Raw genomic sequence first — 13,735 nt, forward strand, 5'->3', positions numbered from 1 at the left:
AATCAAATAGTTCACACCACAACTACAACAAAAAAGAAAACGATAAAGATGCAGTTTACTTTATGTTGCTAGGTTACCAATACTACAGTCAGCCCCTCTAAAGGCTCGTTCACACCAAGCACGATAACTGTACATTTAATGATAAAGATTTATTCATTCATTCACTTTGCGCCAATGTATCCAGCATATGTTTTACGCAGCGTATGAACATGCAAACTTCACACAGAAATGCCAACTGACCCAGCCGAGGCTCGAACCAGTGACCTTCTTACAGTGAGGCAAATGTGTTACCCACTGCGCCACCGCGTCACCATGATAAAGATATAGTTCTAAAAATTGTTTACAGTGTTAAAGAATAGCACCATGATAAAGATATAGTTCTAAAAATTGTTTACAGTGTTAAAGAATAGCATAGTTTACACCACAACTACAATGATAAAAAATGACAACAATGATAAAGATGCAGTTTGCTGTATGTTGTTTAATCTACAGTCAGCCACTCTACAGGGCTGTTTACACCACGTATGATAACTATAAATATAACAAAAAAAAAAATTTATTCGCAGTGTTAAAGAATAGCATAGTTCACACTACAACAATGTTAAAGATACAGAGGAAAGATTTTGTCAGGATCACTTTCAGAACGATTTTTTCCAACCTTTTCTCAGCTGATGAAACACTGACAGCCAGTCAGAATCCATTGAAAATTAAAGGCTTCACGGAATTTAAAGATAGAGACGACACTGTCGAAAAGCACCTCTTTTAAAAGATAATTTAAAGATAACGACTATTGTGGAAACACCATGGGAAATAATGATAAAAAATACATGGAAGACGTGAAAGTCATAAAAATAAAAGTAGCGCAGGAATCCAGTGCTAGTTTCAGTGTTTTTATGTTGCTTTCTTTGGTTGATTGATTGATTATATTGATTACACTTTACGAGCTCAACAGTATGTTCAGGTGCGGTTGTAGCACACCAAGGACACCTGCTGGTTACAAGGGATAATAATTAAAAGCACAATCTAAAAATAAATAAACAGATTATTAGATTTCGTCTCGGTGTACACAAATATATTTATCATTGTATTTTTATTTTATTGGGTTTCTTCCCAACATTCCTCAGACAATCTTGCTTTGCAACAGAAAATAAATACAGAAAAGTGTACGTAGAGGAAATAAATACAGAAAAGATTACACTTGAGTTAATGGTAATGAAATTTAGATTTTTGGGTAAACTATCCCTTTAACTGCATGTAAACATACTGGTATTTTCACTAAATGAATATTGTATTAACACTGCCTATAATAAATAATGCACAAAAAGCACATTACTGCCACTTTTCCCCCCCTTTAAGCACTGGTACACAATCTGACACGCACAGCATAAATTGAAACCATATATTTAAAGCTATTTTTTTTTCTCCAAAACTCCTGTCTCTGTTTAGTTCTCTCAGCTTGGATCTTTCACATAGACACACAGACTGCCACTGATAGTGTACACATATTTTGTAAACCATGCACACAAGAATATCTAACAGTAGGATTTATTAAAATCTTTGAGAATTCTGTCATTAGATGCATATTAGTTATTCACAGACTTTAAAATGCATATTTGCTGAATGCTGAATGGAGTATTAGAAAAATTGCCTTTTCAATTACCAGGTAGAACTGTTAAAAAAAGAAGGTAAACTAATGAGGACTGGGAATGGGAGCTAATTTCAAACTGCGTGAACTGTGCACACAAGGCTTAAGCATGCACCTTGATTTTTTTTATACAAATGTTTATTGTTTTTTTTGCGCACTAATTAGTTTATCTACAAGCTGGCAACACCATTGTTTCACAGTCAGAAAAGAAACTGAATAATTAGAGACACTTAGAAACCCTGGAGAGAATTGTTTTAGACATTAGAAGTTGGAGTGTGGCATATCAGTTTAGCACTTGATATATACACAAGTATTTCATGCTAATATTACCCTTTTTTTAGATATTCACATATTTGCCATTAGTACTTATTCATAAACATAATGCTTATTCATTAGTTGAGACCAACCTTTTAATTGAGACTAATACCTTTTAGTTTTTTTCATTCAGATTTATTAAATACTAGTATTCATTCATAGGATCCTCATTACATTATCATTACATATTAGCATTAATTTGTTAAATACATATTAATAGCTAATAATTAGATACTTATAATCATCTCAATTTGACTTTTACCCATTTCGCCAATGTTTAATAGATTTTAGTACTTATTCATTAGATTAGCTTACAGACAATCCCAAGACACTCTGAAATTAGCATCCACAATAACATGCTAACAACCTAGCATTGCAGCAGCTATTTTCCTCAAAAAATACAACACTGCAGTTTCTTTCTCTAGTTACTGAAACTGAGTGAGTAGTGACCATTGCTGAAATGATCCCCAAAGTAAATTTCCAAGCACTATTTAAAAATGCTAATGATAAAAAACATTAGCTACAACTACAATACCTTCCTTTGTGTTATTTGCACATTTGAGGCAGAGTAAATTATGAGGTAATTACAATTTTTGCCTGAACTATCCCTTTAATAACACTCCAGCATGCAAACAATCCCAAGCCACTTCAAAATTAGCTTCCACAACAACATGCTAACAACCTAGCATTGCAGCAGCTAGTTTCCTCACCAAATACAACACTACAGTTTCTTTCTTTATAACACCAATTACTTCAACCAAGTAGTGACCTGAAATGATCACCACAGTGAATTTCCAAGCACTATTCAATATAAACAATTCCAAGCCCCTTCGAAATTAGCATCTACGACAACATGCTAACAACCTAGCATCACAGCAGCTACTGTAGTTTTACCCATGTTCTACATCAAATACAACAATACAGTTTCTTTCTTTATAACACCAATTACTCCAACCAAGTGGTGACCACGGCTGAAATGATCACCACAGTAAATTTCCAAGCACTATTCGAAAACGCTAAAGCTAAAAAAAACAATTGGCTACAACTACAACACTTTCCTCCGTGTTATTTGCAAATTTGAGGCATGAGGTAATTTTCATCTTTGCTTGAACTATCCATTTAATAACACTCCAGCATACAAACAATCCCAAGCCACTTCAAAATTAGCTTCCACAATAACATGCTAACAACCTAGCATTGCAGCAGCTAGTTTCCTCACCAAATACAACACTACAGTTTCTTTCTTTATAACACCAATTACTTCAACCAAGTGGTGACCTGAAATGATCCCCACAGTGAATTTCCAAGCACTATTCAAAAATGCTAAAGCTAAAAATAAAACAATAGCTACACCTGAAACACATTCCTCTGTGTTATTTTAAATAACCCGTACTATTGGTGTATCAATGTGGCCCAACAGACTCATCTAAACAATGTTTATCTCCAGGACAAATGAGATACTTGATATTCCACTGCTCCGGCAAAACAAAGTTCATCTTGTCACCGAACAGATAATGGCATCTCTAAGCAGCCATTTGTATGTGACACACTAGCCGAACACGGCACAGTAACATCACCGGAGAGACCCGGACTCCTCTGTTCCCTCAGTGAGAGCAGCTGCTTAAGCTTTCTGAATGAAAGCTCAGAGTGCCGTGAATGTTAAATCCAGCAGCCCGCATCCACCGAGCGACTCACGTCTGACTGTGAATCAGCATTCATCTGCAGCCCCCGCTACAATTTAGTCTTCTCATACCATAATTACACACTCCTATAGAATCGGGCACAAGGGCCTCGATGGTAAAAGCATGGTGAGAATTGTGAGTGTGTGTGTTTGAGTGATGTGAATTCACACACTGCTCTCAAGTCACGGCAGAAAGATTGTATTTATGAGCCGAACACACACAAACGCCACCATGAAATTATGATTACTAGTGGGAAACTCAAAAAAAAGTTTTTATTTAAAGTTCAATGATTCTGAATTGAGGGCATGACAGTGTGAAAGCACGTCAGATGGGATGGATGCAGCATCAGTAGTGTTCAATTTGTTGAATTTGTTCAATTTGAGTGAAATTATTTGTTGTGTCATTTACAAAAAAACTAATAATGTCTATAATAACCAATACTTTCACGAGTATTTACACACTCACCGGCCACTTTATTAGGTACACCTTACAAGCACCGGGTTGGACCTTTTGCATTCAGAACTGCCTTAATCCTTTGTGGCATAGATTTAACAAGGTACTGGAAATATTCCTCAGAGATTTTGGTCCATATTGACATGAGAGCATCACACAGTTGTGCAGATTTGTCGGCTGCACATCCATGATGCGAATCTCACGTTCCACCACATCCCAAAGGTGCTCTATTGGCTTGAGATATGGTGACTGTGGAGGCCATTTGAATACAGTGAACTCATTGTCATGTTCAAGAAACCAGTCTGAGATGATTCGCGCTTTATGACATGGTGCATTATCCTGCGGGAAGTTGCCATCAGGAGATGGGTATAATGTGGTCATAAAGGCATGGACATGGTCAGCAACAATACTCAGGTTGTGGCGTTGACACGATGCTCAATTGGTACTAATGGGCCCAAAGTGTGCCGGAAAAATATCCCCCACACCATTACACCATCACCACCAGCCTGAACCATTGATACAAGGCAGGATGGATCCATGCTTTCATGTTGTTGACACCAAATTACCATCTGAATGTCGCAGCAGAAATTGAGACTCATCAGACCAGGCAACGATTTAAAAATCTTCTATTGTCCAATTTTGGTGAGCCTGTGTGAATTGTAGCCTCAGTTTCCTGTTCTTAGCTGACAGACGTTTCACCCGGTGTGGTCTTCTGCTGCTGTGGCTCATCCGCTTCAAGGTTGGACGTGTTGTGTGTTCAGAAATGCTCTTCAGCATATCTTGGTTGTAATGAGTGCTTATTTGAGTTACTGTTGCCTTTCTATAAGCTGGAACCAGTCTGGCCAGTCTCCACTGACCTCTAGAGATGGTGGTGCGTGAAAATCCCAGTAGATCAGCAGTTTCTGAAATACTCAAACCAGCCTGTCTGGCACCAACAACCATTTCACGATCAACTACAGCAGATCGTCTTGACCATGTCTACATGCCTAAATGCATTGAGTTTCTGTCAAGTGATTGGCTGATTAGAAATTTGCAATAATGAGCAGTTGGACATGTGTACCTAATAAAGTGGCCGGTGACTGTATAATCTGTCCACACTAAAACTCAAAAACGCACTGTGTTTCATTCACCTTTATGCGTGATTGCAGAGCTCATTAATATTCATGAACATTCCAAATATGGTCAAACCGAACTTTTCATACCTTCTGGGCTCTAAAATGAGCATATAAAAATGTTTCTGGAGAATTTTTGACTTTACCGAAGCCACAAATCTATTGTGTAGATATCAGAGAATTGTTCATTTATTAAATCTCGACAGTAACTTTAAAATCCCATGATGCTTCAGTGCACATGCATCTTGTTGGCGTTTTTATTTTTTTTCAGGGCTTCATCTTGTTTTATTTGAGTGATGCAGTGAAGCAGGAAATCATGAGGGAGAGAGAAGTGGGATGGAATAATTGTATTCTCTATGCCAGATTCAAAACTGAGCACCTCAGCTCTGACATGTGACGTGGACAGGATCTACCTGACAATGTCCTGAGGAATCACGTCTCTGTCTGTCACAGACTTTACAGCAAATAACAGTGAGGGGAGTGACACTTACTTTTGTTGAGCCAATCTGAACACAGTCATCAGTATCAGTTTGGGTTTGTTGATATCAGATTGGCTGACACTGACTTGAAGTAGGCCTGATAGATGGATTGGGTGGTCTATTTCAGTAGTTAAAGGAATGGTTAAGCCAAAAATAAAAATTAAATTAAAATTTAATTCATTTTAGTCATCTTTTTATTCTTTGGTTTTAATTTCCAAAATGAATCCTCATTGCACTTAACACGTTTACAATGATAACAAAGCTTGTTAACAAGTTTTCAATTAGTTATGAAGGAATTATAATGCTTAGTTCCGTTATTTCATCTTCATTTACAAGTAGCAGGGTATTTACAGCTACTGTATATTTCTGTTCATTCGCATCCCGTCCCTTTGTGCCCCCTGGTGGCATAATTGCAAATTGCTGTTACACCTAAAAACATCTCCTGCTGCGGCGTAAAGTGTGGTGGTAATGGTCATATTGAACTGTCATCCACTGTATATAGCTGATCCTGGCTTGCTCCATCAAGATCTGATAGAATGGCTGCATATTGGATGGCTACTGGTGGATGTTTTGGGATTGAAAGATTGCCCTGCCTTATTATAATCAGGTCATTTAAGATAAAAAGAGACTTTGATGCAAGAGAATTAATTATGATTAAAGATCACAAGGGCATGAAAATAATGCACAATTAAGGACGTTATTTTTTGGAACATTAAAAAAAATATTGGTGTCTTTTAACTTGTAATTTAACTTTAAACAATAAGTGTATGTATTAACAGTGGAATAACACAAAGTGAAAGTACTGAACTATTGAAATGTATTAAATACTTTATATAAAAGGCTTCTTTGGTGATGACAGCTTAAAGACATCAACAGAGACTTCAACAGAGTGTAAAAATCTTGATGGTTCTGTGGGTCTCATCTATCAAATCTGACCTTATTTTTTGTATTTTCTATTTGATTCAGATCAGGTGATTGGCTAGGCCATTCTTTAGCTTGATTTTCTTTCTCTGAAAGCATTTGAGAGGTTCCTTGGCAGTGTTTTGGATCATTGTCTTGCTAAAATGCCCACCCTGGTTTCATCTTCATCTTCAACTACTGAGAGATTTCAGCTGCTGTCTGGGCTTTCACTTCCTTTCCACACCTCACTTTCTTCATGCGTTCAATACTTTTTCGTCATGTCATTTCATTTTATTATGCATAACTTAATTTTAAAAGTAATTAGATTTGGTTTTTACATATATGAATTTGTTTGGTTGTTACCAACATCTGGTAAAGATTTCAAGTCAACAGCACCTTTAGAAATATGTTTTCTGCGATAAATGGTGATGTGTTCAATACTTATTTCCCCCACTGTACTGTATATAGTAGTTTTTGTTATAAACAATTTATCTGTGCAATTTGCCCTCATAAAATTTAATCAAATACCATAACATTCCCTCCTTTGAAATGACTTTTCTTCACTTACTGGTCACATGGAATCCCTTCAGGGTGGAGCTATCATTTAATTTCATCCATTTGTCAATATTCCTCAAGTTTGTTATAGCTACGCCAGCTGTTCAACAATCCAATCGATTCCCAAATCACAAAATCATACACCACCCTACATTTTTTCTCATTTCATAACCATTTCAGTGGATGTACGTCAAGATATCAGAAAAAAATGACAATCTTAACTTCCATTTCATGCAGACATTAAAGCTTAAGCTAGTTTTAAAATGTAGCTGTGACACCAGCGAGATGCCAATTATGAAGCAATACGAATACAAATATGAAATAATAACAGTGCAAATGGAAATTGCTGTTCCCACCAAGACGGTGTTATGCCAACTTTGCGGGGGGAATCAATAGTTCAGTCATGAGCTCATCTCAGCGAGACGCTTCCAGAACTCAAGCTTTTCACATGTGCGAGGTTTGGCATGTCAAACTAGACAGCTCCGACATCTCTGTTATCTCTGTTATCTAGTAATTTTTTGATGCATCTTGTTCAAAACTACAGAATTTTTTAGAGGGGAAAAAAGTTAAATTCTCTTAATCCTCTTTTATTAATTAGTTCCTGAAAAACTAGTTTAATGCATAATTGATTCACAGTTGATAACCCAAACAGTTACATTTGGCAAAGCGGCAACCTCCCGCTCTCCCTCGTGAAGCTAACACATAAGTAACTGAAACTGCAATTCAACAAAACTCCGCTAGTCCTAGCTCCATAATAGTGTAGATTTCTTTTGATGTAACAGTTAAAAAGGGCAATTTTACAAAAAAAAAAAAAAAAAAAAAAACAGTATACAGCCTGGTACACAGAACGATTTTGGTGCATATAGCTAATATTACCCTTCATGACAACTGTGAGGGGGTGAATTTTTTATAACTCATCCGTTTCCATATTCCCGTATATTAGGTTATATTAAGTATATATTAATATATTAATTATATTATAATAATTAAGGGTGTGGCCACATCAGTGACAGCTAGGTCTCGCTGGTGGCCGTCACCTCAGCTGATTCCGGCTGATTAGCCGCTGAGCTCGGCATTTACATTGTATTTTTGTTTTGTTTTGTGGCTTTACACAAACAGTTGCCTTTTGTAATTATTTCTTACTTTTATCAGATGGTATGACATGCTGTGTGCACTTAATTGTGCTCACAAACCATTCACGTGGCCTCCATTTCCCTCGTGAGTGAAATTATATACTTATATACTATATCTATAAATTTATTTGTTTTTTTTAAGATCATTTATCATTTATATTTTTCTTTCGAGCTGTAATGCACTCCAAAATCTGACAGATTGATTAGCTGTAGGCTCTAGAACATCTGAAGCGTTATCATACAGTGTTGTGCTGGATTTCATCAATAGTCTTGAATTTACTAACACAAACTATAGTTGAAGTGTTTGGAAGTAATTTGAGCTTTCCTCCTGTAGAACAACATCAATGTTTAGTGGCTCAATGCATTACAACAGTGTTTTTTAAAAGTCTAAACACTTTATTGATATAGTATACAACCAAGCACAAGTGGCCAGAACACAAACGAGTCGCAAGTAATGAAGGTTTAAGCGTTTCTCCCATAGGAAAGCCTGTCTAAGCAAAATGCCAGCATGCCTCTGTAGCTCCGCTCACGCTCTGACTCTTTGCCTTTGTGTGGTATTCCTCGGTTGGTGCAATTACGCGCATACAAAATGGCGACAGTTGGCCACGCCTACTGATAGCTTCTTTTGGATTCTTCAGAAATCTATGGGTGACGTCACAGATACTACGTCCATATCTTTTACAGTTTATGCATTTGGCTAATTCATGGTGAAACAGTCAGGATTCTGACACTCCGGTCTTGTCAATTCTTGTTTTGGTGGCAGAGTCCAGACACTACTCCTGTCATGTCTTGAATGTTGTGCTCGTCTCATGGTTTTTCTCGGGTCGAGCACTCATTTTCTGTCATTGAGTGTCTTTTTGTCTGAGCGCAGTCTCGGCCGCACGTGGGCCGTGCACGTTCCCGCTTGATGCTGGTGCGTGAGGTCTGGTCGTGTTTGTGACGCGTGCTCTTGTCCTGGTGTGTTTTTTACGGTGGCCGGACAGTGCAAAACAACATTACAAAATGTGAAAATTTTACGAAGCTCGAAACAAATTTACATTCCGCGTGGAGTGGTACATTCCTTTTCCGTAAACATTCTGTCATTGTAAATTTGTTTCAGGACTGGTAAAAGTGTTTTGCGTCTTGTTAATTTTTTTTTTTCTAAAATATTAATTTGATTCGTTTTTCCAATGTAATTGTGTCTTATGATAGGTAAAAATGTTTTCCAAATTGTAAATTTGTCTCAAGCTTCGTAAAACTGTTTCACACTTTATAATGTTGTTTTGCACTTCCCGGCCACCGTACAAACAACCGTCGACCGCAATCAATGTTCCGCTACCATGAACTTTATTTACGCCATGTATTCCACAACACTAATTTACCGCGCTCACCACCAACGACAACAACACTTTTCAACGCGTCACTTCCGGTGTGGTACAGTGTGGTTTCAGGACTGGTAAAAGTGTTTTGAGTCTTGTTAATTTTTTTCTAAAATATAATTAGGAGCTGTCTGCTGTCCTGTGCCAGTTCGTCGTCGTATATTGCCTTGTGCTGTCTGTCCAGCCCTGATCCCTGCCAGCCTGCCCAGTCAAGTTTATTCATGTTTTTGTTGATGTTTTCACCCTCTGGGTTGTTTTTGTTGACTTTTTATTGTATTTTTTAAATAAACCTGTGTATTTGTCCTGCACTAGAGTCCTAACTCCTTTTTCCCACCACCAACCATGACAGAAACATCTTCATCAGCATCCAAAAATGCATACAACTGAACTGCTGTACAATATTTTTTCATATTTAATACAGGTTAGGGCAGCACGGTGACTCCTCACAGCAAGAAGGTCGCTGGTTCAAGTCCCAGCTGGGTCAGTTGGCATTTCTGTGTGTAGTTTGCATGTTCTCCTTGTGTTGGTGTGGGTTTCCTCCAGGTACTCCAGTTTCTCCCACAATCTAAAGGCATGCGGTACAGGTGAATTGAATAATCTAAATTAGCCATAGTGTATGTGTGTGAATGTGAGTGTGTATGGGTGTTTTTCAGTATTGGGTTGCAGCTGAAAGGGCATCCTTGAGTAAAACATATGCTGCATAAGTTGGTGGTTCATTCCCCTGAAAAATAAAGGGGCTAAGCCAAAGAAAAATAAATTAATGAATGCATACAGGTTTGTACACAAATGAAAGAAATGTGTGAGTATGTCCTGTTTAAACTTCACCTACAGTATACACACCAAAAAAATGATTAAATGTAACATTCTCCCAGTACATTTTAAATCATTTATGAACTACTTTATCAATTAAAATAATTGTATTTCTACTAACCTCAGTTACTGCGACCTTCAGCTATTTAAAAAAAATAAATGCATGCAGTTCCTTAGCGGATCATTTTAAAACCTGCATTATACATTCTGACTTTCCAAGAAAATGCAGCTAAAAATGTTAAGTAATCACGCTGACAGCAGACGCGTTTCCATTACCCAGGGGAAGCGATTGTGTATCCATTGTGTGGGTCATAATAGTATGACCCATAGCGCCATCATTTCCCTTTTCCTAAAAATACCATTGTTCTCTCTCATTAACAGGCAGACAGCGCTATAATACACTCCGCTGTATCACTGTAATATATGTCCGAGACTAAAATAACCATGGACGTGCTTAGCGGTGTTAATTCGACCCATTCACTACCGAGCAAAAAACATAATAATAATAATGCGGGCAAAAGAGCAACCTCCATGTCACCAAACTGAGATCTGCATATCTCCATAATACAGTGCGAAAGGCGGTGAAATATGCAGCTTTTGTGTGAATTGCATAGCAGGACCCTGAGAGAATGAGCTGATGGCACTAAAGCGCTCTGCATTGTTCATACAGTATGACTTGTGTGGTGCTGTTCAGCATTGTTGGAGAGTTAACTAGCTAAAAGTCAGCATTAATACATGCTGTAGGATAAAAATATTAAGTACATCAAATATCATAGTTCAAAACTGCCCTGATTAGGAGATTAAGAGAGATTAACTGCCTTGGAATACAGCATTTAGCACAAACAGCCCTGGGTGAGAAGCAGCCGTCCGCCGTTTGAGCTTTCGCATCATACCTGCTGAAGATAATGTCAGCGACTAAGAGGCATTTTACAGTAAATGCTCAGTTTCAGGATGCACAAACAAACACTGTAGTCTTCATACCTTCTTCAGATCCCCTTCTATTTTTCAGTTTTTCACAGAGATGTTAGTCCAGTTTTTGAATCTGATACTATGCTGTAGCATTGGCATTTGTAGCTTCACCCTCTTTTGAAGGAGCACAATCTCATTTAAATGAAAGTGACAAAATTTGGACCAAAGCCTAAAAGGGGTAAGTTTCTAAGAGTTAAAAAACATTATTTGGACGATATTTTGAGCTGAAATTTTACAAACACACTCTAGGGACATCAGAGACTTATTTTGCGTCTTGTACAAAGGGGCATAATATGTCCCATTTAAGTCATTTTTATTTTTGGGTGAACTAACCCTTTAAGAATATATCGAATCAACAGGACCACGTATGGCTTGATCAGAATTCCTCCAGATCTAGTTTTATTCTCTACTGCAGGGGTGTCAAAGTCAATTGCTGGATGACCAGAGCCCTGCAGAGTTTAGTTCCAGCCTTGCTTCAACACACCTATCTGTAGGTATCAAACAAGTCTAAAGCACTCAATTAGTTTGATCAGGTGTGTTTAATTAGGGTTGGAACTAAACTGTGCAGAGCTGCGGCCCTTCAGGAACTGGCTTTGACACATGTGCTCTACTGCAATGTTTGTCTGAGTGAAGTATTATATAGCCAATCACATGGCAGCAACTTAATCTATTTAGCCATGTAGACATGGTTAAGACAATCTGCTGCAGTTCAAACTGAGCATCAGAATGGGGATGGAAGGTGATTTAAGGGACTTTGTACGTGGCATGGTTGTTGGTGCCAGACGGGCTGGTTTGAGTATTTCAGAAACTGCTGATCTACTGGGGTTTTCACGAACAACCATCTTTAGGGTTTACAGAGAATGGTCAGAAAAAGAGAATATATCCAGTGAGCGGCAGTTCTGTGGGTGCAAATTCCTTGTTGATGCCAGAGGTCAGAGGAGAATGGCCAGACTGGTTCGAGGTGATAGAAAGACAACAGTAACTCAAATAACCACTTGCTACAACCGAGGTATACAGAAGAGCATCTCTGAACACACAACACGTCAAACCTTAAGGTGGATGGGCTACAGCAGCAGAAGACCACACTGGGTGCCACTCCTGTCAGCTAAGAACAAGAAACTGAGGCTACAATTCGCACAGGCTCACCAAAAATTGGACAGTTCAACAGTTCAGGCTGGTGGTGGTGTAATGGTGTGGAGGATATTTTCTTGACACACTCTGGGCCCTTAGTACCAACTGAACATCATGTCAACTTCACAACCTACCTTAGTGGTGTTGCTGACCATGTCCATTCCTTTATGACCACAGTGTACCCATCTTCTGATGGCTAATTCCAGCAGGATAACGTGCCATGTCATAAAGCACGAATCATCCCAGACTGATTTCTTGAACATGACACTGTACTCAAATGGCCTCCACAGTCACCAGAGCTCAATCCAATAGAGCACATTTGGGATGTGGCGAAACGGGAGATTCGCATCATGGATGTGCAGCCGACAAATCTGCAGCATCTGCGTGATGCTATCATGTCAATATGGACCAAAATCTCTGAGAAATATTTCCAGCACCTTGTTGAATTTATGCCATGAAGGATTAAGGGAAAGTTATGAAGGCAAAAGGGGGTCCAACCCAGTACTAGTAAGGTGTACCTAATAAAGTGGCCGGTGAGTGTATATTAGTACACCCCATTCTGAAAATGCATATTTTTATCAATTTCTCAATGGATAAAGACAAGATATTTTGATGCATTTGAACAAAACAGATTTAATAAATGGATATATTAATATAACAATATTTTAGTGACCAAAAATCTATAGTAAAAGAAACATAATACATTTAAATACATGCAAAATATTAAAAATATACATGAGAAACTACAAAATTTCAATAAAATTGTATACATTTTTTGCTTCTCTTGAATTTTGCTCTTTTATATTTACTATTTTTTCCTAACATACACAGTAGGGTGTACACATTTGGGACCATTTTTGTAAGCTATTTTGTTAGATTAGCTCTAGATACTGACTAATCTAATGTAAATGCACAAATATAATAGGGTAAAGCTTCCTTTAGAAAACATTCATTTCTATGAGAGATTTGTAAGGGATATACTCATATAGGTTGAGCACTGTATATAGCTGGTCTATATATTCTCCATCAAGATCTAATTGAATGGCTGCATCGTGGAAAATAATAACCCCAGAGCGAAAAAGCGAGTAGTGTGTGGAGAAGACGAGTTTAGACAAAGTCCTTGACATGAAAGCTGCGAATGCCGGTTTTGACGGAGACAGAGAGCTAAGCAGGCTTGTCAAGAAAAAGGTGGC

The 13,735-nt window shown here is 37.9% G+C and overlaps 1 protein-coding gene across 1 annotated transcript in view; it reads right to left on the reverse strand.

The window, feature by feature from the left end:
* The window catches only part of pcdh15b (protocadherin-related 15b), a 464,565-nt gene that overhangs the window by 253,245 nt on the left and 197,585 nt on the right, over positions 1–13,735 (reverse strand). The window lies entirely within an intron of this gene.

Source organism: Danio aesculapii, chromosome 12 (assembly GCF_903798145.1).
Source record: "Danio aesculapii chromosome 12, fDanAes4.1, whole genome shotgun sequence".
Taxonomy (NCBI): domain Eukaryota; kingdom Metazoa; phylum Chordata; class Actinopteri; order Cypriniformes; family Danionidae; genus Danio; species Danio aesculapii.